The sequence below is a fragment of the Diceros bicornis genome, chromosome 12 (genome assembly GCF_020826845.1).
Source record: "Diceros bicornis minor isolate mBicDic1 chromosome 12, mDicBic1.mat.cur, whole genome shotgun sequence".
Taxonomy (NCBI): Eukaryota; Metazoa; Chordata; class Mammalia; order Perissodactyla; family Rhinocerotidae; genus Diceros; species Diceros bicornis.
In genome coordinates, this window is record NC_080751.1 from 19,099,929 (window position 1) to 19,125,724 (window position 25,796).

Genomic DNA, 25,796 nt, shown 5'->3' on the forward strand with positions numbered 1-25,796 from the left:
TGACATCAGAGGTTTGCATCCCCTGCTGTAGGTGCTCAGAGCCTCAAGGAGGGGCCACCTCCGGCGAGAGGCATCAGGGAAAACCAGAGGAGGCCATGCTTGAGCTGAATCTTGACAAATAGGAATTAGTTTCTTGGAGAAGAGGAGTTTTGATAGAGAGACACAATGTGTATGAAGGCCAAGAGGGATGAAACTGCACAGTGTGTTCAGGAATGTGGAGTGAGTTTGGCCTGGTTACAGTGTGAGGGTTTTTAGCAGGAGTGAAACCATAAGGCTCGTATTTTAGAATGATCACTGTGCCTGCTGTGGGAGGAGGGCTGGAGGAGGCCGGGAGAGTGGTGGGTAGGCCGGTAGAGGCTCTGCAGTCGTCCACGTGAATGAATCCAGAGAGCAGGAGGCCACAGAGGAGACATCAGGGGAAAGTGGCCAGAGTTCCTCCTGGCTGTTTTATGTGTACACACATATATACGTGCGTGTATGAGAGTACACATATGTATGCATGTATGTGTGTGAGTGCATGTGCCTGCCTATGCGTGTGCACGTGGCTGTGGGTGTGTGCATGCATGCAGAAGTGCATGTTCGTGCATGTGTGTGAGCGTGTGTGGGGACTGTGGGAGGGTATGATGGAGAGGAGCTGGGGAACCTACATTTAGTGACCTTGGTATCATGTTCTTCATTTTACATTTGAGTAAACTAAGGCTCCAATATGTTAAATAACTTCTTTTCTTCATTCAATAAATATTTGATCACCGTCCATTTGGAGGGCATATTTTATATATTTTGCCTCTTTTAATCCTTACAGAAACATTATAAGGGAGTTACTATTATCTCCCCATTTTATAGATGAGGAAACTGAAGCTCAGAGAGATAAAAATCCCGACAAGATTGAACTGGGTGTTATGTATCCTACATGGTGCCTGTGGCAAATGTCAGCCGGGACTTTTTCAGACAGATCGGCTTCTCATTTTGAATACTCAAAATTGTCTTTCTCTCTCATTTCCTTACAAAGAGGGTAATCTGGGTGCCTTTCAGAGTTATCCAGAGATGTAGGCAAGAAGGATTGAGGGGACAGGTAAGGATTTCTTAAAACTCATACACTCATGTGCGTGTATGAGTGTATGTGAGTACCTATGTGTATGCATGTATGTGTGCGAGTGCATGTGCCTGCCTATGTGTGTGCATGTGGATGTGGGTGTGTGCATGCGTGTAGAAGTGCATGTTTGTTCACTTCTTTAAGCACACCAGCCTCCTTAAGGCAACCTCCTCTAAGACAAGGTCCAAAGCAGTGAATGGGAGGTAGAGGGGAATTCTACAGAATTCCTGTTTGCTGCAGAGTTTACTTCTTTCTGTTTTAATGTTAAGCCTCTAAGTCTGGTGCATGTTAACACCATGTTAAACGGAAAGGGGAATGGTTGTGATGTATGCTAAACGAGCACTTCTAAATTTTACTGTGTATATGGGCCACCTGGGAATCTTGTTGAAAGGCAGATTCTGATTCAGGAGGTCTGGATGGGGCCTGAGATGCTGCGTTTCTAATGGGCTCCCAGGGGACGTCCATACTGCAGGGTTTGGACCTCCTTTGAGTAGCAAGACTGTAAAGGAAAGGAAGAAGCCAAAGGTGCCTGCGGTTAATGAAGGGGGGAACATGGACAAGAGTCAGAGGGAGAAGAGAGTGAGTTTTGTTTTGGGTGTGTTGTGTTTGAGGAACGTAAATTTTTCTGTGGGAAATTGTATGGTGATGACTAGTGGGGTTAGAGTTCAATGAGAGGTCAGTGAGAGGTCAGAGTTGAAGACGCAGACCTGGGTCATTGCCACCTTGGAGGTCATAATGGATGCCTTAGGGGAAATGAAATTGCTAAAGGAGCAAGAGAGATGAAGAGAAAAAAGAATAGGGCATAGGGTCTAGGATAAGACATTTAAGAGGTTGATGGATGAAGAGAGACCAGTCAAGAGACTGACAAAACATGGTTAGATCATTAGAAGACAGAAACCAAGAGAGAAGAGAGTCAGGAGGAGGAAGAGGGAGTACTGGGTCCTTCTGTCCCCCTCCCCAGATCCTCCACTCCCATCTTTTGACTGTGCCCTGAGCCCTGGGAGGAGCGCCTGTCACACTGCAGCCATGGATTCTCTTGCCTTCTGGACTCTGGTTGGGTTCAAGCTGTTGGGGAGCAGTGGCAGGAGGTTGGAGGGAAGGAGGAGAGTGAATTGGAGTGTATATTCCAGATCTCAGCCTCCACCACAGGCCCCTGCTCCTGTTGGGAGGCCGTCTCCACAGCTCGCTCACTCTTGTTCTGATAGCTCTTTTCTCTGTTACTGGCCGTGGTATACCGCACCATTCCTTGTGAATAAAGGGATTGTTTATAGAGATGTATAGAGGATGGTTTGGGAAAAGCAACCAAGCTTGTGTGTGCCTTCTGTATCCTGTTTGGACCGTGACCAATAGAGAGGGGATGGTCGGCAGCGCTAGATGTTGCAAGAGGAAGACTGGAACCAGCACATAAAATTTTGCAATTGAGAACTCTCCGTTTCCCCAGAGCCATTTCCCAAAAATGATGGCCATAGTGAGTTGAGTGGGAATGAGACTTGAGGAAGTATAGACTACTCCTTCAAAAAATTTGGCTATGAAGAGAATGAGGGAAGTAGGGCAGTAGCTGGAGGGAATACTGGGGTTGAGGAAAGAGATTTAAGGGTTGGAGACCCTGGGGCACATTCATGGGCAGACAGGAAGGTTCTATGAGAGTGGGAGAGATTGAAGATGCAAAAGAGAGAGTGGTTGATGGATGGAGGGGTCCCAGGCCTCAGGATCAACACAAGACTGGAAGACTCAGCTTTGTAAAGGAGGAGTTTCCTTTGTAACAGATAAGGAAGAAGGGATGGGTGGGTGATGAAACAGGGAGTTTGTGGAGGAGTGAGGAGGGGCATCAGCAGACCTCCTCTTGAGTGTTTTGATCTTTTTACTGACAGAGCAGGGAGATCTCCACCCGAAAGTGAAGAAGTGAAGGGTAGGGTAAGAAGTTTAGAAAAAGCTGCTGTAAGGAGGGAAATCAGAAACACGTAGAGAAAAATAAGAGGAGAGGTAGCAGCTAGGAGGACTTTTTCATGTTTTATGATCCCTATTTCTCTCACCATGAGGGCCACTCTTTATGCATTTGTCCACTCTCTCTCCCTTCACAAGTGCTTCTGCCACAGAATTCAACACTAAATGCATCGTCGTTATGAGGTCTCTTGCCTTTGTGGGGTACTTACTTGTCTTTCAGGATTTATCCTCCCTCCCTCCTCTGTTCCAACGTGGTATCTGGGTGCAGTGCAAAGCACATGAATCTTCATAAGGTTTGCTTGCTGGCTCTGGCTGACTTCAGGTTGAGGGTGCAGCTCCCCCTTCTAAGGTCTACAGGCATCTGACTGCATTTTGCATTTGATTTAGCTCACCATGGCACAACTGTGGCCTGGTCTCGAATTACAGATCCAGTGCCTACCTCCACCTTACCCTCTGGGCCTCTCTGTCGTAAGGGAGAATCTGACTGGCTCAGCCTAACCAATGTGTTGGTTTCTTCTGGGCTAGGTCTCTACTCATGTTTCAGTCATCTCTGGCCAGGGTGTGGGGCCATGTGTTATGAACATGGGCCCACAGACACACCCTTCAGCAGAAATTGTGGATGGTGTTCCAGCAACTTTTTATAAGAGGCTCTTAATAAGATTGACACTCTCAAAAGATTTTAGTACATTAGGCTCTGGATTGATGTGAATGAAATTGTTTCAGGAAAATTCCTTTGGTTATTTCTCTGAGATGCTGAAATCTCCCTAAAGGGTAGCAAGGAATTAGCTAATGGCTCCCCAAAGATACTTCACCATGAGGTAGAACTCCCTAAGAGAAAATAAGTGAGTTTTCTCATCATTCCTATTTTCTTAATGACCCCAGCAGACAGATCTGACTGGTGGGGATGTGTATTCTGAGGCTGAAATGGTAGGAATAGAACCTGGGCATGTTCATCCCCAATGCCTGCCCAGAGCTGCTGAGCACTTAGGTAGAGAAAGGTCAAGATCACAGGCCTGGCCGGGCCTCATGGCCCAGAGAAGAGGCCCCAGCCTGCTCTTCCTAAGGCACAGGCGTGAGCTTTGGAAAGAGCTTGGGATTTGGAGTTGGAGGGTCTTGTTTGAGTCCCAACTCTGTGCCATATAATTTCAGGCAAATCTTTATCTCACTAAGATTGTAATTCTCAAGAGACAACATCTCTGGATGGATAATACATTGCGTTAAATTTACACTAATGTGCGGTTGATGGGTTGCTCAAACTTTTCCTTGAAACCAGTTCTGAGTCTAAGAAGGGTATTGAGCTTTAAAGAACAGGAGTGAGGAAATACCATGGAAGGAAGACGTCAGTAAGTCTAAGGCCAGGAATTCTATTAAGGAGATTTCTACACATTTAGTCTTGGGTTGATTATTCTCAAGCCTGGGTGTATAGGCATGCTGCCCACTGGGCTATAAACATTTGTGTCTATGTAGAAGAAACTCGTCACTTGGAATGTTTGTAAGGAGTTTGTCTTCTCATGGACTTTAAAATCTGGGCTCTGTTTTCCATGACTCTCCTTTCCTGAGATACTTGTTGACTTTTCTCTTGACTTACCACACCAATCCTGTTTGAAAGAGACAATTTTGAACACTGTCAGAGTGCTCAGCTGTGATCCTTCAGGCTGCTGACCCAAGAAGGTATGTGTTCCCTCCATAAAGGGCCAAGCTCCCTGGCTTATTGCTATTTTTCTTTAAAAAATAAAAACAAAAATCTGGGAAGCCTCCTTCACAAAGCAACAATAACAACAACAACAACAACAAAGAGACCTCATTGGGTCTGTTTCTCAAGGAGAGAATCCTTCATCAAGTCTCACATGCCACATGCATTTCTTTTGTAAAAGATTTCTGACTTAATGTCTCCCCAAGGACTTTGTAAGGATGATCTCACTCTCTGAAATTGGCAGGGAAGAAGCATTCCGATTTCGTTCCAGCACAAGAACAGAAAGGTGGTTGTTAAGCAGAAATTGTCCAGTCAGTAATCAGACAAGCCCAGTCTCTTCTTCCCAAATAGATTCTGGCCAAATTCAAGAGATGCTTTCTGCAGGCAGGATTTACCCCAGACCCCACAGGCATCTGCTTCTGGCTTCTGCAAGAGGTTTTAAGGCCTGGTTGGTTTCGAGGGCCTCTGTGAAGAAAAAGGGGACTCAGGAAGAGTGGACTAATGTGGAACCCTTCCTATTACAAACACATAGAAACACAGGATAAAACAAAAACCAAAGTAGTCCAGTTGCTGAAACTAAAGAGGGAATGGAAAAACATAGCCGGAAGTGGTGAGTGGCGCCGAAGCAAGCAGGGTGTGGGTGTGTCTGTCTGTGTTCTTATTAGGCTGGGGTAGGGCCATGCAGAGATGAGCGTTAAGGCCATGGGCCAGTGCCATGCAGGGGCCTAAACAAGAAAGTAAAAAAGCAGGGCGATTGCAGGGCTGAACTCTCCGTGAAAGGAGGACTAGAAAAAAAATCTAGCCATTGAATCAGGAAGATGCCAAGAAAGTTTGCCTCTGCCTGGGTTCTGGATGAAAAAAATCAAAGCCTTTTGTGAAAAATGAATCTCCAAGCTTACACTTTGAGAGGTTTTAGACACAGAATGTATACTGTCCATGAGTTATGGACTTCCCAAATTAAGAAATGCACATAAAGAGTGGTCCTGGTTATGTTACTGCTAGGACATGTACAGAAGCAGACGGAAAATTACTCTGGTCATAGGAAATTTCCATTGAAAAATTAAGCTCAGTTGAAGATGAGTTCTCAGTAAAAAATTACAAAACACCCCATGGAAAGATCCCCATGAACAAGAATTTGCAGACACAAGAAGCAAGAGGGTCAGCAACCCCAAACTTGAGATCATAGAAAAACAATCTAAAAGAAACCATAAATATGGAATGTTTAAATGATTACATAGATAAAAAGAAAAAATAGAAGCCACAATGAAAGAATAACATATTATGAAAAAGAATGGGAGTAACACTGATAATAAAACATGTTTGTGTTCATGTTCAGATTTAAAAATAAGTAGACTTACATGTTAAACCGAGGAAACTTATTTAATAAGAGGAAACTTATTTAAACTAAGGAAAACAGGTTGGCATCAGCCAACCAACCAACCAACAAAATAACAAAACCCAATAGCATCCTCACTTTTCCCCCAAAAAGCTCCAAGGTACAAAAAACACTCCAAAAGCCAGATGTTGGAAAGAGAAAATGAGAGGCCCACATTTTGTCCTTGCATATTTCAACTCACTGAAGCTTAGCATGGTTTATACACTCCTGTAAAACACACCAGCTAGCATTAGGATTATCATGAGGATAAGAATGCAGACACTAAACTTGGCTGTCTAGGACACCAAAATAATCTTTCTATTATAATGACACAATATTGAAAAGAAATGGAAATACTTGACCAGTAGGATTCCTGTGAGCAGCCCCATAAGATCATACAGTGGGAGAGAATGAATGGGGAATCTGAAAGGAGTCATGAGATAGAAGATAGACGTTTTTTTTTCTAAATTGTATAATTGTACAGTTCAAAAACACATGGTAGAGAACTTGGATACTGGACATATCTGATGATCAGCCACCATCAACGTAATGAATCAATGTTAAGTTTGCTTCCTTTGACTGCTCATTCTCCACCAAGTATTGCTATAGACATAGTAGAGTCTACTCTGTTGTTAGTACTTGGAACTGGGTTGGGATTGTTGTGGTCATAGAAAAAAGAAAGAGATTGGAAAGGGGAAAAGAAAACATTCATTATTTGAGATTATATGATGGCCAAGATGGAACATCTAAGAGAATCTATAGGCAAAATATAAGAAACAACAACAGTTTAGAAAGGTTACTGGAAACAAGATCAACATACAAAATCATCAGTAGCAAAATTTAGAAAATTTAATTAAAAATACTTCTTACAATAACAACAACAACAACAAAAAACTATGAACTCTTAGAAATAAATATTATAAAAGAGTGCAAGACTATTCTGGAAAAAAATCAAAACAATTTATTGAAATACATAAAATAAAACCTAAGAAGTTGGAGATAAAAATATCATGTTCACATATAGAAAGACTTGATATCATAAAAGATGTCAATTTTTGTCCATATTAATTTAAGTTAATTCAATTCCAATAAAAATTTCCAAGAGAGTTTTTCACAAAACTTGACAAAATAGGTCCAAAAATTCAAACCAAAAAAAGAAGGCCAAAAATATCCCAAGAATCTTAATCAGCATCATAATTATGATGATGATGATGAGAAATTTGCCCTACCAGATTTCAAAAATTTATACAAAGCTGCAATAATTTAAACAATGTGATATTGGCATAGGGATAGAGAAATCTACCAATGGGATGGAATAGAGACAGTAGAAACAGACTTATGTATACAGTTATGTGCTGCATGATGACATATAGGTCAACAACGGACCATATATATGACAGTGCTCCCATAAGATTAGTACCGTACAGCCTAGATGTGTAGTAGGCTATACCATCTAGGTTTGTGTAAGTACACCCTATGATGTTCACACAATGATGAAATTGCATAACAATACATTTCTCTGACTGTCTCCCTGTCGTTAAGTGATGCATGACTGTATTAGGAATTTGGCTCATGACAGAAGTAGCATTACAAAGCAGCAGGGAAAGAACAGAGTGTTTAATAAATTGGTCTTGGACAATAAAGTATGGAAAAAGATAAAATAGGATCCCTGCCTTGTGATACACACACACACAACACACAGCTGGATTAAGATATAAATGTAGAATAGAAAACTTTAAGATTTTAAGAAGAAAGTATAGAAAAATATCTTTATAACTTCAAGTATAGAAAATATTTTTAAATAAGGGAAAATAGGCAAAGAAGTTAAAGAGGAAAGTTTGATAGATTCGACTACATGAAAATGAGAAGATATTTGCCGCATATATAGCTAATAAAGAATAGTGTGCAGAATATACAAAAACTCTTGAAAATTACTAACAAAAGTACAGGCAATAAAATTGGTAATTCATAGAAAAGAAGATTGAGTGGGGGGTGATGACATGAAAAGAAGCATACTTTGTTATTAATGAGGGGAATGCAAAATAAAATAAGAAATCATTTCACACCATCAGATTGACAAAAATAATGCAAAATCTGATAACACTAGGTGGTGGTTAGAATGTGGGGAAATGGAAACTCTTTAATTGTGCTGGTGGCAATGTAAATTCATATACCAATTTCTGGGAAAATTTAACAGTATCTATTACAGTTAAAGAGGTTCAAGCTTTGACTTAAGCAATTTCACCCCCAACTATGTATCCTAGAGAAACTTTTGTATTTATGTATAAGATTCACTGCAGGACACTTTGGAATGGTGAAAATAGAGAATCAATCTAATTGTCTATGAATAGGAGAATAGATGAAGTTTTGAATAACATGCCTAGGTACAAATGAATGAACTAGATCTCATTGTGTCAAAATGATTAACTCTCAAGAAATATTAGAGGTGTAAAAATAAGCTGTAAGATGATATTACAATGGAATACTAATTTTTTTTCAAACTGTTGGTTAAGACCCATGTGTAAGTCGTGAAATCAGTTTAGTGGATTGCTGCCAGCATTACAAAATAAAATTAGAATAGAAAGAACATATCAGAATGTTCTGGAAATAGTTAAACAGTAAGTATTTTCATAAAAGTTTTATTTTAGATTACATACACACACAGGTATCTGTCTATACATACACACATGGGTGTGCATATGCATGTTTACAGGGTCCAAATGTAAAATGCATTTCTTACATTGAGTGTGGTAGAAAAGTCTGAAAATCACTGTTTTATATACATTAAAAATGCAAAACAATATTACATGTTTACAGACCCCGCAGTATGCATGGGAGTGATAAATACCAGTGTTAGGATAGTGGCTGCCACTGGAGTGGGACGGAAGAGGAATACATGGGGTCAGAGTCTGAAGATTTCGCTCCATCTATGTTGGTATATTACGAAGTATATCTCAAACAAAAATGCAAATAGTGCTAATATCTGGAAGGTCTAGGGTAGGCATGGATGTCCACTGTAGTATTATCTGTACTTTTCTGTATGTTTGAAATGTTTCATAGTTAAAAATAAAAAAAGCTTAAAATTTAACCAACAAGAAAAGGTATGCGGAGGTGGGTGATGAGGGAAGAGGGATGGCTCAGATGGCTGCAAGAGTCTTGTAGCAAAGGGACAAGTTGTGTTCACTTCTCTGGGGCCAAAAGTCCCCCTTGGCGCTGGGCCAGCGGGCTGGTGGTCTGGGCAGCCAACTGCCATGTATTGATGTGGCCTCACGGCCGTCACTTCACTCCTGCCTGGTGTTGCCACTGATTTTATTCTTCTCCATTAGCTCACAAGCCATTTGGGTCTTATACTTTTCATCACCCTCTTCAGCTTTCTGCACAGGGCAGGGCCTATAGCCCTGCTACAGGAAAAGGTTCCCACTTGCTGTTTACTTAACATTCTTTCCCCAGGATCCCACTGGGCCTCTGACCTGGGAGTTCTTTTTTTCCTACCTTTATTGAGATATAATGGACAATAAAATTGTGTAAGTTTACAGTGCAAACATGATGGTTTAATATACTTACATATTGTGAAATGATTACCACAGTAGGTATGGTTAGTTAACATCTCCATCACCACACATTATTATTTCTTTTCTGTGGTGAGCACATTAAGATCTACTCTCTCAGCAACTTTCAAGTATATAATACAGTACTGTTAACTATGGTCACATGCTATACATTAGATCCTCAGAACTTCTTCGTCTTATAACTGGAAGTTTGTACCTTTTGACCGACATCTCCCCATTTCCCTCACCCTCCAGCCCCTGGCACCTTTCTACTCTCTGTTCTTATGAGTTTGGCTTTTTTAGATGCCACATGTAAGTGATATCATGCAGGATTTATCTTTCTCTGTCTCAATTATTTCACTTAGCATAATGCCCTCAGGGTCCATCCATGTTTAGCAAATGGCAGGATTTCCTTCTTTCTTGTTCTCTCTTGAATAATAGTCTATGTATATATGAACCACATCTTCTTTATGCATTCATTTGTAGACTGATGCTTAGGTTGTTTCCATGTCTTGGCTATTGTGAATCGTGCTACAATGAACGTGGGAGTGCAGATATCTCTTCAAGATTCTGATTTCATTTCATTTAGGTATATACCCAGAAGTGGAATTGCTGGATCATATGATAGTTCTATTTTTAATTTTTTGAGGAACCTCCACACTGTTTTCCATAGTGGCTGTACTGGTTTACATTCCCACCAACAGTGCACAAGGGTTCCCTTTACTCCACATCCTCACCAACGCGTGTTGTCTCTTGTCTTTTGGTGACAGCCATTCTAACAGGTGTGAGGTGATATCTTGTTGTGGTTTTGATTTGCATTTCCCTGATGATTAGCGATATTGAGCATCATTTTTTTTTTTTTTTTTTTTTTTTGGTGCCTGCAAGCTCTCCATCCCCTTACTGGATTTGGGGTGAGATTATTTTAGGGCATGATCCAGGGTATATTCCTGTAAGGACTGTGTGCCCTACTAGTGGGGGTAGAGGTCAGTGGGAGGGGTCAAAGTGGAGGATGTGACTAAAAAGACTGCAAAGGCTCTGGCTCCCCACTCCTTTCCAATTTCTGGCCCTTTGAGGTGTCTTCCGTTTTATTTTGTGGCCTGGGAGACGCTGGGATGTTTCTGATGGAACGGCTCAGGGGGGCTGGTGCACAGTATTTCCGGTGTTGGAGGGTGAAGTGGGAAGTGGTGGGAAAGCTTAGGTGTCTCCTCTTGGGCTCTCTTGGTGTCTCATCTGTTCCTTCAGCTTCTGGATCTTGAGCACCAGGGCCCCGGTGCCTTCCTGCCCTTCCACCAGGGCCTGGTACAGCTCCAGCAACTCCTCAGCTTGGGCCAGCTCAGCTGTGGGGTGGGGCTGCGGACCCTGGGTGAGGGGGGCATCGGGGAGGGAGCCTCAGCCAGGGCAGGGGGCTGAGGTTTGTTGGAAGTCAGGAATTATTGCTTGAGCATCTTTTCATGTACATGTTGGCCATCTGTCTTCTTTGGAAAAATGTCTATTCAGTTCCTCAGCCCATTTTTTAATGGGATTGTTTGTTTGTTTGTTGCTATGAGTTGTATGAGTTACATATATATTTTGGATATTAACTCCTCATCAGGTATATTATTTTCAAATATTTTCCTCCATTCTGTAGGTTGCTTTTTCATTTTGTTGATTGTTTCTTATCCTGTGCAGAAGCTTTTTAGTTTGATGTAGTTCCACTTATTTATTTCTGCTGTTGTTGCTTGTGCTTTTGATGTCATATCCAAAAATTGTTGCTAAGACCAGTGTCAAGGAGCTTTTCCCTATGTTTTATGTAGGAGTTTTATGGTTTCAGGTCTTGTGTTTAAGTCTTTGATCCATTTTGAGTTAATTTTTGTGAGTGGTATAAGATAGGGGTCCAATTTTATTTTTCTGCATGTGATTATTCACTTTTCCCAGCACCATTCCTTGAAAAGACTATCCTTCTCCCATTGAGTATTCTTGGCTCCATTGTCAAATATTATTTGACCATATATGTGAGGGTTTATTTCTGGGATCTTGATTCTCTTCCATTGTTCTATGTGTCTCTTTTTATGCCAGTACCACACTGTTTTGATTACTATAGTATTGTAATGTAGTTTGAAATCAGGGAGTGTGATGCCTCCAGCTTTGTTCTTCTTTCTCAAGATTGCTTGTACTCTTCAGAGTCTTTTGTGGTTCCACACAAATTTTAGGATTATTTTTTCTATTTCTGTGAAAAATGCCATAGGGATTGCACTTAATCTATATCTGGCTTTGGATAGTAAGAACATTTTAACGATATCAATTCTTCTGATACACGAACATAAAATATCTTTTCATGTATTTGTGACTTCATCAATTTCTTTCATCAAAGTCTTATAGTTTTCATTTTACAGATCGTTCACCTCTTTGGTTAAATTTATTCCTCAGTATTTTATTGTTGTTTATGCTATTGTGAATGGGATTTTTAAAAAAAATTTCCTTTTCATATATTTCATTGTTAGTATATAGAAATGCAATTGACTTCTGTGTTTTGATTTTGTGTCCCGTAACTTTACCGAATTTATTGATTAGTTCTAATCGTTTTTTGGTGGAATTTTTAGGATTTTCTATGTATAAGATCATATCATCTGCAGAGACAATTTTACTTATTCCTTTCTGATTTATTTCTTTTTCTTGACTAATTGCTCTGGCTAGGACTTCCAGTTCTATGTTGAATGCGAGTGATGAGAGTTGGCATCCTTGTCTTGTTCCTGATCTTAGAGGAAAAGCTTTCAACCTTTCACTGTTGAGTATGATGTAGGCTGTGGGGTTGTCATATTTGACCTTTACTATGTTGAGATATATTCCTTCTATACCCAATTTGTTGAGTTTTTATCATGAAAGTATGTTATATTTTGACAAATGCTTTTTATGCATGTATTGAGATGATCATATGCTTTTTATCCTTCATTCTTTTAATGTGGTGTAGCACATTTATTGATTTGTGCATGTTGAACCATCCTTGCATCTCAGGATAAATCCCACTTGATCATGTGTTTAGTCCTTTTAATGTGCTGTTGGATTTGGTTTGCTAGTATTTTGTTAAGAATTTTTGCATCTATATTCATCAAGGCTTATGGCCTGTAGTTTTCTTTTCTTGTAGTGTCCTTATCTGGCTTTGATATCAGAGTAATGCTGACCTCATAAAATGAGCTCAAGAGTATTTCTCTCTCTTGAATTTTTTGGAAGAATTTGAGAAAGATTGGCATTAATTCTTTTTTAAATGTTTAGTAGGATTCACAGAGAAACCATCTGGTCCTTGGCTTTTCTTTGTTGTGAGGTTTTTGATTACTGATTCAATCTCCTTAGTCATTATTGGCCTGTTCATATTTCCTATTTCTTCACGATTCAGTCTTGGTATTTAGGAATTTATCCATTTCTTCTAGGTTACCCAATTTGTTGGCATATAATTGTTCATAGTAGTTTCTTATGATCTTTGTATTTCTGAGGTATTGGTTGTAATGTCTCCTCTTTCATTGATGATTTTATTTATTTGAGTCTTCTCTCTTTTTTCTTAGTTAGTCTAGCTAATGGTTTGTCAGTTTTGTTTATCTTCTCAAAAAGCCAGCCCTTCTTTCCACTAATCTTTTCTATTGTTTTTCTGGCCTCTAGTTCATTTATTTCTGCTCTGATCTTTGTTATTTCCTTTCTTCTGCTCTTTGGGCTTAGTTTGTTCTTTTTCTAGTTCCTTGAGGTGTCAAGTTAGATTGTTTATTTGAGATCTTTCTCTTTTCTTAATGTAGGTATTTATCACTATAAACTTCCTCTAGAGCTACTTTCACTGCATCCCATTAGTTTTGCTATGTTATATTTCTGTTTGTTTCAAGATATTTTTTTTATCACATCTTTGACCCTTTAGTTGTTCAGGAGTGTGTTGTTTAATTTCCAAATATTTGTGAGTTTCTCAGTTTTTTTCTGTTATTGATTTCAAGTTTCATAGTGTTGTGGCCCGACTTTTCTATCCACATACCACTTGGAATGATTTCAGTCTTCTTAAATTTGCTAAGACTTGTTTCATGACCTATCATATGATCTATCCTGGAGAATGTTTTCATGTTGCCAATTAGCATCCTTTCATTTCAGCTTGAAGAACTCTTTCCAGCATTTCTCTAAGGCAGTTCTTGTGGTGATGAACTCCCTCAGCTTTTGTTTGTCTGGGAAAGTCTTTATCTCTCCTTCGTTTCTGAAGGACAACTTTGCCAGATAGAGTATTCCTGGTTGGCAGTTTATTTCTTTCAGCACTTTGAATATATTGTCCCACTCTCTCTTGGCCTGTAAGGTTTCTGATGAGAAATTTGCTGATAAACTTATGAGGATTCCTTTGTAAGTTACAAGCTTCTTTTCTCTTGCTGCTTTTAAGATTCTCTCTTTGTCTTTGATTTTGACAGTTTTATTATAATAGATCTTGGAAAATATATCTTTATGTTGAATTTGTTTGGGGACCTGTTAGCTTTATGAACTTGGATGTCCAAATCTCTCACCAGATTTGGGAAGTTCTTGGCCATTATTTCTTTGAATAAGCTTTCCACCCTTCTCTCCCTCTCTTCTTCTGGGACTCCAATAATTTGCACATTGTTTCTTTTGATGGTGGCCCATAGATCACATATGGTTTTTTTCACTCTTTTTTCTTTGTTCTCTTCTGGATAATTTCAAAGTTCTTGTCTTCTAATTCACAGATATTTTCTTCTATTTGATCCATTCTGATGTTGATGCTCTCTATTGTATTTTTCGTTTCATTTATTGTTATTCTTCAGCTCTAGAATTTCTGTTTGGTTCTTTCAAATTATTTCTATCTCTTTGTTAAACTTCTCATTTTGTTTGTGTATTGTTTGCCTGATTTTGTTGAATTGTCTTTCTGTGTTTTCTTCTAGGTCATTGAGTTTTCTTAAAACAGCCATTTTGGAATCTTTTTTGGGTAAATTGGAGAGCTCCATGTCTTTGGGGTTGTTTACTTGAAGATTATTGTGATCCTTTGGTGGTGTCATGTATCCTTGTTTTTTAATGTTCTTTGAAGTCTTGTGTTGCTGTCTTTGCATTTAAAGTAGCAGTCACCTCCGCCAGTCTTTACTGATAGATCTTTCCAGTATGTCCAAACTTCTATTTTTCTTGCTCCACAAGTGTACTGGAACTTCTCTGCTGGACTCCTGGACTTCCTGGAGGGCTCTTGTTTGTGGGTGATTGTCTAAGACAGTATTCTCCAGAGACTTCTGGACCCCAGCTGAGAAGGGCTAGAGCCAGTTCACAGGCCACTGTAGGGTTCAAAGCCAGGACCAAGGTCTGTATTTCTACTACCTGACACATGAGTGGACAAGACTCCTCTTGGGTCCATTGGCATATGGTGCTGGATCCCATATGTCTTTTATCTATGGATGGATGCCAAATTGTTGTTATTGAGGGGAGATAAGAGCAAGGGACTTCTTATTTGGCCACCTTGCTGATGTTACTGCTGTAGGACTCTTACTAGAAAGGTTTTCCCATTATTTTTTTATTGTGAAATATATCAGACTTACTAAAAGTTTAGAGAATAATTTAACCGACACCCATGTGTGCATAATCTAGCTTAAGAAGTAAAAAAAAATGCATTGGAAACTTCCTCTGGGGCCAGCCCCATGGCTTAGCAGTTAAATGCGCGTGCTCCGCTACTGGCGGCCTGGATCCAGATCCCAGGAGCGCACCGATGCGCTGCTTCTCCGGCCATGCTGAGGCTGCGTCCCACATACAGCAACTAGAAGGATGTGCAGCTATGGCATACAACTATCTACTGGGGCTTTGGGGGAAAAATAAATAAATAAAAAATTAAAAAAAAAAAAAGAAAAAAAAAGAAACTTCCTCTGTTCCCTTTGCATCCCATTACCTGCCCCTCTCTCTGGTTCTAAGGTTGGTGTTTATCATGCTCCTGCATATGTTCACAGATTTATTACATACAATTTTAGCTCTAAACCATACATAGCATTATTTTGCATGTTTATAAACTTTATAGAAATGGCATAGTCCTACATGTATCCTTCTACAACTTGTTTTTTTCACTCAATATTATGTGTTATGAGATTTACCCACAATGCTACCACTAGCTCTAGTTCATTTTTATGAATGATACCATTTATTTATTCATCTATGTTGTTTTTATTTTTTACTATTACAGATAATACTGCAGAGAACATTCTGGTTCATGTCTCCTGGAGCACACAGGAGCTTCTGTAGCTGGATTGAAGAGCAGGCACACTTGCCTCATTTCTTGGGTCACATAATGTGAAATGCAAACCTTCCTGTATCTTATAGTTCTGGCAGATACCTCAGAGTCTCGGCCCAGTTTTTCCTGATAGGCTGTTTATCCTGTTTATCTTATTTTAAAACTCCTAAAAATCAGGATTTTTAAAATTATTTTCTGGCTACCCGTTCTCTGTTGGTTATACTCATTGCAAATGTATCTCCTAGGCTTTTCTGTTTGTTACTGTTTACTCTGCTTAATTCTAATTGTCACATTTATTAATCTTTTCCTTTATGGTTTATGCCTTTTGGGTCTCATTTAAGAACTTTTTCATCAAGGCCTGTAATGAAGGGATTTATCTCTTGCTCAAGTCTAGCAGTTTATTTTTAGTGGTATAATGGGTTTTAGTTTATATCCTGTGGTAGGGTCCTCTCGCCATCCCTGGTTCTTGTCTAATCCATGTAAACTATTACTTAGGCCTGCAGAGACTCAAGCAGCTTCAAGGCCTGCCAGACCCATTTCAGCTTAAGGGTGGAGCTATCTTGACCTGTCTCATCATAATTCTCCAAAAGAATCACCATGATCCGATCAGTGAGCTTGGCTGGAATTTTTCCAACAAAGGCTTATTGAAATTCTTTTCTGGAATAGAGTTAGATGGAGATTGATAATTAGAAAATAGAAGTGGTTTAGTATGGTTGTTGGGGCAAGACAACTGGTTTTGAAATCTCAGTCAAGTCACTAATTCTGAGTCTTAGTTTCTTTATCTATAATATGGGGAGAATGATATCTAAAGTGAGGAATTTGTGATGAGTATTAAATGTAAATTCTGGACACAGAGCAATCATAGTAAACAATGATAACTAAATTTGTTGAGCACTTAATATGTGCTAGTCACAGAGCTAAATGTTTTATATGAATTATCTCACTTGGTCTTTATGACAATCCTCTGGAGTTAAATACCACTTCTGTGATAATGTAGAGGTTAGGGTAAAGGTTTTGATTGAGTTCAAATCCCAGCTCAGCTACTTAATGTGTGAACTTCAGCTCTTGCATTTTGGTTTTCTCGTCTGTAAAGTAGAAATGTAATTATAGTACATATTTGTTAGAGTATTAGGGCTGCTGTAACAAAGTACCACAAACTGAGTGGCTTAAACAGAAATTTTTGTCTCACAATTCTGTAAACTAGAAGTCTGAGATCAAGGTGTCAGCAGGGCCATGCTCCCTCTGAAAGTACTAGGGAAGGATCTGTTCCAGGCATCTTTTCTAGCTTTCAGTAGCTCCTCTGCTCGTGGCAGTGTAAGGCCAATCTTTACACGGCATCCTCCCTGTGTGCATGTCACTGTGTCCAAACTTCCCCTTTTTATAAGGACATCAGCCATATTGGATTAGGGGCCTATCCTACTCCAGTATGACTTCATTTTAACTAATTACATTGACAATGACTCTATTTCCAAATAAGGTCACATTTTGAGGTACTGGGAGTAGGACTCCAACATACGAATTTTTGGGGGACACAATTCACCTTATAACAATATACATGAAAGTTTGTTATGAAGATGAAAAGAGTTGATATATGTAGAGAGTGTAAAACATGGGTACATAGAAAATGATAAAGTTTTAGGTCTTATTACTACTACCATGAGTCAGATGGAGACGCTGGTGCTCAGAGAGGTGGAGTGACTTTCCTAAGGTCACATAGCCAATGAATGGCAGAATCAGGACTTCAGCCCAGGCATGGCTGATCCCAAAACTTCTGCACTATGTGTCTTTACCACCTAAAGAGGAAAGAAGAGAGAAATTCATATTTCAGGCTCCATTTAGAAGAAGAGGCTCAGCTGGGTACAATTATATACAAAGAATGTTCTGAAACTTGTGTTCAGTACTTCAGTTGCATACTTGCATTGCATATAAATTTTCTTATTTTCAAGTAACATATTTAAGATAAAATGGCTGTCAATCGAAATGAAATTTAAAGGAAAAATAAACTCTAAATCATTGCATCATTTTACTTTCCTCTTATTTTTCCTATCATTTATTTATTGCATTGTATCACTTATGCTCCATTTTCCTTCTTGCTCTTTGTTCCACTTAGTATTGCCCAAAGCCAGCACCCACATCTCCTTATCAGGGCTGCCCTCCTAGTAAGGTCTCCTATTGGCTGTTTTCCTTTCCTCCCCATCAAAACTTACCTGTCCTATGTCCCATTCTCATACCAGGGCTCTCACCCAGGTGTCCTGGTTAAAAAAAAAAATCAGTGAAATAAGCTTTGCTGGGGCATATGTGTTGTAGGCCCACAGAGTTCCCAAAGGCTGCCCCTCTGACAGCCTGGGAACAGTGGGTAGTGGGCTTTACACTCAGGGACAAGTGAGAGATGGTCATGACTAGGCAGGCTTGGTCACATTTTGAAGGTTGAGAACAGTTTACCCCCTCCAGCCTCAAGTCCAAGTCTTGAAATTTCTCAGTTTTCAGGGTGGCTAGTCCCATATTCCCATCAAGGCCCTGCAACATGGGTCCTCACCCAGGAGATTCACCTCTCCAGTCCCATTTGGGAAGCCTTCCCTCCACATGGCAACATTTTTGGGGTCCAGGAAGAGAGATCTTGCTATAAACTCAAGATGCCATCAGGCCCTGAGGAATTATGACCCTATTTTTCTTTTTTTCCAATGTGGTTCGTTGTGCAGCTAGTTCTCATTGGTTAAGCTGAAACGAGGATTCTTTGGGAGTTTGGAAGGAAATTTCTTCACATTTTCCATTCCTTTCTTCCCAGAGACAGTTTGCTGGCAGAGTAATGGCCACTTCTCTCCGCAGCCAGATGAGAAACAGAGCTTAAGGCAGAGGCGAGAACAATGCTTATGCGGCCAGCACCATTCCTTGGCATTTAAAAAGTCAGTCCAACTTGGGGTCATTTTTTTTTTTTTTTACAAGTGAAGGAAAATGCAAAACTTAAAAAGGACCCAGTCCCAAGAGGAATGAAAACTGCTCTTTGGGGAGAGGAGATTGTAGCTGAGATGACAGATGCCATGTTTCCTTTCCTCCTCGGTCATTGATGCTTGCCTATCCCCATCACAGCCTGGCCTCGGTCTCTGATGTTGGACACGTGCACATTCATGTGGTCTGAGGCGTGGTCCTCGCCTGCTCCTCACCAAAGACTCGCTCATCCTGGCCCGGGTGCCCCAGGGATCTCCGAGAAGCACATCTCTTGTGGGGACAGCCCCATCTTCCCATTCGCAGCCACCCCTCCCGCAGGGGTTACGCTGCCCAGCCGCAGTCCCCAAATCACTCACATGGTGCTGTCCCTTCCTGCTGTTCCTCCCTTCTGGCTGTGACGGTGGAAGGACAACAATTCTAACTTTAAAGGGCTTCTGCAGGCTTTTACAATCGCTGCCTCAAATTTAATCTTTCACTTTCCATTAAGTTCGTGCTTAAGAAATTGCTATAATTTTTAAAGAAAATGATATAAAACCAACATCTGTACATAGTTAAAATAAAAAAGCAGACAGTGTTACAGAAAGGCTGACAATGGAAAGCTCCCATCTCTCATGCCATGGCCACCCACAAGTCCTGATTTCTAGAGGAAACCACTCCTTATTGTTGCTTTCTTTCCTTTTTAAATTTGGTTTTTATTTTATTTTATTTTATCATGGTTTAATGAGTGAAATAGTTCTACAAGGCTTGTTACTAAAACAACAGTGTAAGTTTCTTTTTGGGATGATGAAAATAATCTAAAATTAGATTGTGATAATGGTTGCATAACTCTGTAAATATACTAAAATCCATTGAATTGTGCACTTTAAACGGAAGAACTTTAAGTTATATAAATTATATCTCAATAAAGCTGCATAAAAAGAGGAGGACGATAAATACTTCCAAGAAAAGCGGTCTCTTGGCTATCCTCTTTCCCCATCCCCCACCACTTTCTCACTTCCCAGAGGCAACCACTTTCAATTAGTGTGATATTTTCCTCCATATCTCTAACTATTCTTGATTACTCAGTTTTAGGCATTCACTATTGACTTCCTATTAAAAAAAGATGAGGCTTTAACTTTCTGTCGTATCACTTACCCTGGCTCCCACCACACCAAATGCACGCGTCCCATCCCCTATCCTTCCAATACAGAGTTATACATATTTTGGGTAGCTCAGTATTCTGTGTTTACATTAGTATGAGGACGAAAACTCCATTGTACAGCACGGAGGAGTGCATCCGAGGGTTTAACTGATTCTTTGTCAATTTTCTATTTTTTTTTCCCCCTCTCACTCCCACTTCCAGAGGTACCTGGTATGGCTGATTCCCAAATCTTTTGAGCCATCCATAGTGTAAATTGTTTTATTGAGGCTTTCTCCACTATGTTCTTTGAATACATTTTTTTTTTTGAGAGAGATCCCTAGATTATTTATCACTCATCCATCTGCTGTCTGATTTCTCAAATTTTATTTTCTCATCTCCCATTCTCTTGTTTTAAAATCAAATTTATTGGGGCCAGCCCAGTGGTGTAGCAGTTAAGTTCGCACACTCTGCTTCAGCGGCCTGGGGTTTGCAGGTTCGGATCCCAGGTGCGGACCCTACTCACTGCTTGTGGAGCCATGCTGTGGCAGTGTCCCATATAAAGCAGAGGAAAATGGGCACAGATGTTAGCCCATGGCCAATCTTCCTCAGCAAAAAGAGGAGGATTGGCATGGGATGTTAGTTCAGGGCTAATCTTCCTCACAAAAAAAAAATCAAATTTATTGAGATATAATTCATATGCCACACAATTCATCCATTTAAAGTGTATAATTCAATGGCTTTAGCATAGTCACAGAATTGAACATTCATCACCACAATTGATTTTAGAACATTAAAATTTCTTTTTCTTCGTGAGTTGATGCCTTAAAGCTTCCTTTAGGGGCTGGCCTGGTGATGTAGTAGTTAAGTTTGCGCTTTCTGCTTCAGTGGCCCGGGGATTGCTGGCTCGGATCCTGGGCGCAGACCTACTCACTGCTCATCGAGCCATGCTGAGGTGGTGTCCCACATAGAAGAGCTACAACTCTACAACTATGGTACACAACTATGAACTGGGGCTTTGGGGAGAAAAAAGAAAAAGAGGAAGATTGACAACAGATGTTAGCACAGGGCCAATTTTCCTCAAAAAAAAAAAAAAACCCAAAAAACAATGATTGCAATTAACTGAAAAATACTAAATATAAAAAATTCCATGATTAAAAAAAAAAAAGCTTCCTTTAGTGTATTTGTAGTGGGATTTCAGGAGGTAGTAGAAGCTAACACATGTATTCAATCTGTCATATTTTACCAGCACATCTACTTGATACCTTTTAATCACTTCTTGATTTATTAAATTTAGACCTTATCTAATGGCTTCTTGCTATAACAGATGAAGATGGAATTCAGTGACACTCTCCCACTATAGTTACAGCACTATTTTTAGTTCCTTCCTTAACTATCTTTGTAATTTTAAATACTTTGATCACCTCTTTATTTCTTGTTCTATCAACTATGGCTAGCATCTTGTAACACTATATATATTCTTTTGAATATATTCTTTTTTATTTACATTTCTTCTTCACTTACACCTCTCAGCTTGTCATCTGTAGTTTTTCCTTTGCATTTTTAAGGCTAATACATTCATAGCTATAACCATAATTAATTTTCATGCTTTGCCTATATGTTGATCCAAAAGTTAAAAATCAATAATAAAATTTTTAATATTATGAATATGTAAATATTTTCATTGCATATCTAACTAGAGAATTCTGATTACATTTTATTTTTTGTTCAGATTTTAGTTTTTACTGGAGTTTTTAACTGCCTTTCTTTTCTTCTTGCATTGTCTGCCTGAATTACAAGCTTAAGTTCTTCTAACTAACCAATAATAGTGTCATATCTATAGAATCCACCCTTTTCCTTGATTTTTATTCTCTGGAGGCCTCTGTTGTCTTGCTCCAGGCTGGAGTGATTCCTCTATCACTGTGCTGAACAGCTTTTACTCTGGAATTTTAACCTCCTGGGTTGAACTTGTTATTTCCTGGACCCTGAGTCTTCCTGTTTCTTGTTTTACTCTCTTATTTTGCTGGAGTACACCCTCAAGTATATTCATAAAGAGATAGTAAATTTTTCCTTCCTTGGAGGTCTGAAAATGTGTTTGTCTTAATTTTATACTTGATTGATAGTTTGGCAGGGTATATAATTCTATGTTGAAATTAAATTTTTCTCAGAAGCTTGAAAGCTTTGTTCCAATGTTTTCTAGAATCCAACATTTCTGATGCAAGGTCTGATACTGATCTGGTTCCTGTTCTCCTGTAGACAATTTTATTTTCCCTTCCTGGAAGCTTTTAGGATTTTTTTCTTTATCCTTGTGGGTCTTGAAATTTCATAATTTGTATCTCTCTCTCTCTCTTTTTGTGCAGTGCATTTGGTTGACCCTTCAATCTAAAGACTTGTAGCTTTTAACTCTGGGATTTTGGGGTACAAGTTAAAAATGATTTCCCCTTCTGTTTTCTGTACTCTTTTTTTTTTTTTCTGGGACTTCTACAAGTCAGATGGCTTAATCCTCTATGTCTCATATTTTTTCTTTTATTTAATGTTTTCCTTTCTTTTTATTCCCTTTGCTAAAAGATTGTCTTAACTTTGTTTTCCAATCATTCTGACAATTTTAAAATTTTTTTCTGGATTTTTCCTTTTATTCATAGTATCTTGTTATTATTCTATGTGACATTGTCTCAAATCTCTCTGAGGCTACTAATTAGAGATCTGCTCTGTCTCTGAATTACTCATTTGTTATTGCTTGTGTTAGTCTTTTTCTTTTGCAGTGTAGGCTTACCTCTGAAGTCTACTGAGTTTTAGTTGTTTGGTTGTATTTAAGAATGAGGCGATAGAAAAAGGCAATTGACAGGTCCGTGTGTGGGGGCAGAGCTTGTCAATCGGTAGGCTTTGCTTTAAAGAGAGTGGGCGGGAAGTTGGACCTTACCAGGGAGACTCCAAATGCCCTGTACTGGCCACCTTAGTTTTTCCACTCTTAAAATAGACAAACTCTCTGTTTTGTTTGTTTGGGGGGTAGGGAGGGAATAATTAGAGAATATCACACTTCTAGGAGTTCTGCACAAGGTGGAGGCTGGAGGTAAGTTGGGGGACAGCTGTTTTATGTCCAGACTTTCCATTAATTTCCTTGTTTTCAGCCCTTCGTCTTACGCCCCCTCTCTAACACCTGGCATTTCTGAGTTGGGAGCTTCTCTGTGGCTGTTCAGGGCAGAGGTCTCCCTGTTTAGCTGTGGCTCCCTCCATGAGTCCTATAGGCTGTAGCATCCTCCACCCTGTTTCATCCCTTGCCAGATTCATATGTATTGTTTTCTTTCAGAAATTTATCAAAATCCATTGTCCATTGATGGATAGTCCCACTTACTTTATTGTGATGGACTTTAAAATTTTTCACTGTCATTTTGATGAGGTCTTGCAGGGGAGTGACAATTAGTAGTGTGCTGTCTTGAATTAGAAACTCTTTTAGTTTTGATAAGTGTAGTAGAAAGATCTTGGATTCATTGACAGATCTGGGTTCTAGTTATATAGTTCAATGCATTTTTCTGCCCCTTCATCCCTTCTAGCTGTGGCATTGCTATTATGTGGAAGACTAGAGAAGCATTCAGAAGAGTGGGCTGAACAATTCATCTTTCTGAGGCCTAGATGCTAATGAGCTCTACCATGTATGTGGTTTTGTGTTAAGTGCTGGAGAAACAAAGATGGATTAGTCATAGTCTCTTCCTGTCAGGTAGTTGGGGTGAGGGTTGGATAAAGACAAAAGAATAAGATTTTATGGTGAGTCCAATGACAGAGATATGTAACGGTGATGTACCAAAATAGAGGAAGGTGAAATAATGGAAGGTTTCACAGAGGAAGTAATATTTAAGCTTAAATAAGGGTTCTCCAGATTGACAAGGGAGAGGGAAGGCATTCCAGGCAGAGGGAAGAACATGTACATAAGCATGGAGTCATGACAGAGCTTAGTGATTTCAGGGAATATGTAATAATTCCATATAACTGGATAGAGCATAGGTGCTTGCGGAGGAATGATGACAAGTGAGACTAGAAAGTTAACAATGGCAGCTAACATGTCTCATCTGTACAATTACTATGCACATTTACAGATGAAGAAACTGAGGCACAGGGTCACATGACCTTAAGGTCCCTCAGTTAATAAGTGGGGGAGCTGGGATTTGATCCCTGACAGTCTAGCTCTAGAGCTCATTTCTTTTGCTCAGTGGTTACATAATCATGGGTTTTGTTAAGCAGTTTGGGCTTGTTCCTACAAACAGGCTTTAAGGTAGGGGAGTGACATGATCAGTGTTGTGTTTTAGAGACATAATTCTGGAGACATCACTTGGAAGCATGTTAGGCCAGACTCAGGGAGCACAGAGAGCAAGTTAGGGGATAATTACACCATGTATCAGGCAATGGATAATCGCTCCTGAATTTAGAAAGGAAATGAGGCTGCAATGGAAGAGGCTATTATGAAAGTTATTTTGGAGACAGAAGCAACAGAACTTGGTCACTGAAGAGAGGTGGGAGTTATGAGAAGATGGGGTCAAGATTCGGTGGCTGAGCCATTGGTGGTTTGTTATATTTGGGAGTGCAAGATGAGCACACTTGGCAGAGGAGAGAGAAAGAGAATGAGTCAGTGTTGAACATGGTGCAATTGAGGCAACGGTACAATATCCAGGTAATCATGTCCAGAAGTGGGTGGAAACATGGGTGTGGAATGCTGGGGAGACGTCTATGTTGGAGTTTCAGATTTGGGAGTCACTGGATCATAAAGAAAATTGAAATCATGGGTGCGGATATGAATAGAATATGTGGGATGAAGAGAGCCAAGGTCAGAGTCCTGGGAAGCATCAGAATTTATCAGGATCTTGTCTGTGAAGTTGGTTGTGACACCTCGAGAAGAGGTGGAGGGATGTAGGTGGAGGGAGAAGTGAGGAAGATTCCACTACTGCCTCTGGGCCCCATGGTGTGTGGGGTTGAGGGCTGTAAGGGAGGTGGCCTCAGCGGACAGCCAGGTGTCTGAAGAGCAGGAGCAGGAGGCCAGTGGTGGAGCAGTGATGGAAAGAGGAGTTTTCCTAGAAATGAGGACTCCAGAGGGAAAAAGAGGAAAGCGGTGGCAGGGAGGATAGCATTCAGAAGTGTGGGGGAAGAGAGGACACTTGACCGTGAGTTGAGTGACTGAGGGCACCAGAAAGAGTGGAGGAGGGAAGAGTGGGAGCCATTCCAAACTGGCCTCTCTTCTCTCAACTATTTCCAGTTTCTAGTCCGCTCAAGTGGCTGCCTGTTGCTGTAGGTGGTGGTCAGCCCTTATAGATCTACAGGGTTGAATCTGGGTTCCCAAAGTGCTAATGTGCAAGAAACACTGTGTGAATTTACATCCACTTATTTGTCTTCCCCTGACCTGAGGACAGATGTAGAAACAGTAAGCCTAGCCAGCCAAAGTAAGCAGAGAGGCTTAAAAATCCAAACCTTTTTTCTGTTTTAACTGGAACGTCAGGACCCAGCTTCATTCCTCCAATCTGTTTCAGTCCAAAGGAAAATCGGCCATCTCTGGCCTCACATTATAGAGCAGAGCATGATGACTGCATGTCCCATGTCTGATTGGCTGGTCTGGACCACCACACATCCCGGTCCCCGGCCACTCCTGAGGCTCCTCCAGACTCCACGCAGGTGTCTTCAGTGGTTTCTGAGTATCTCCCGAACTTCTCACAACAGCCCATCTGGTAGGTACTATATGGGTCTTGTTTGCAACTAGAAAAAAAGGAAGCTCAAGATCACACGAATACTAAGTGAGAGAAGTAGAATTTATTTAATTAAACTTTTCTTTTGTTGTGAAATATTTCAAACAGAAATCTTCCAAGAATAACGTATCTGGTACCTTCTGTAC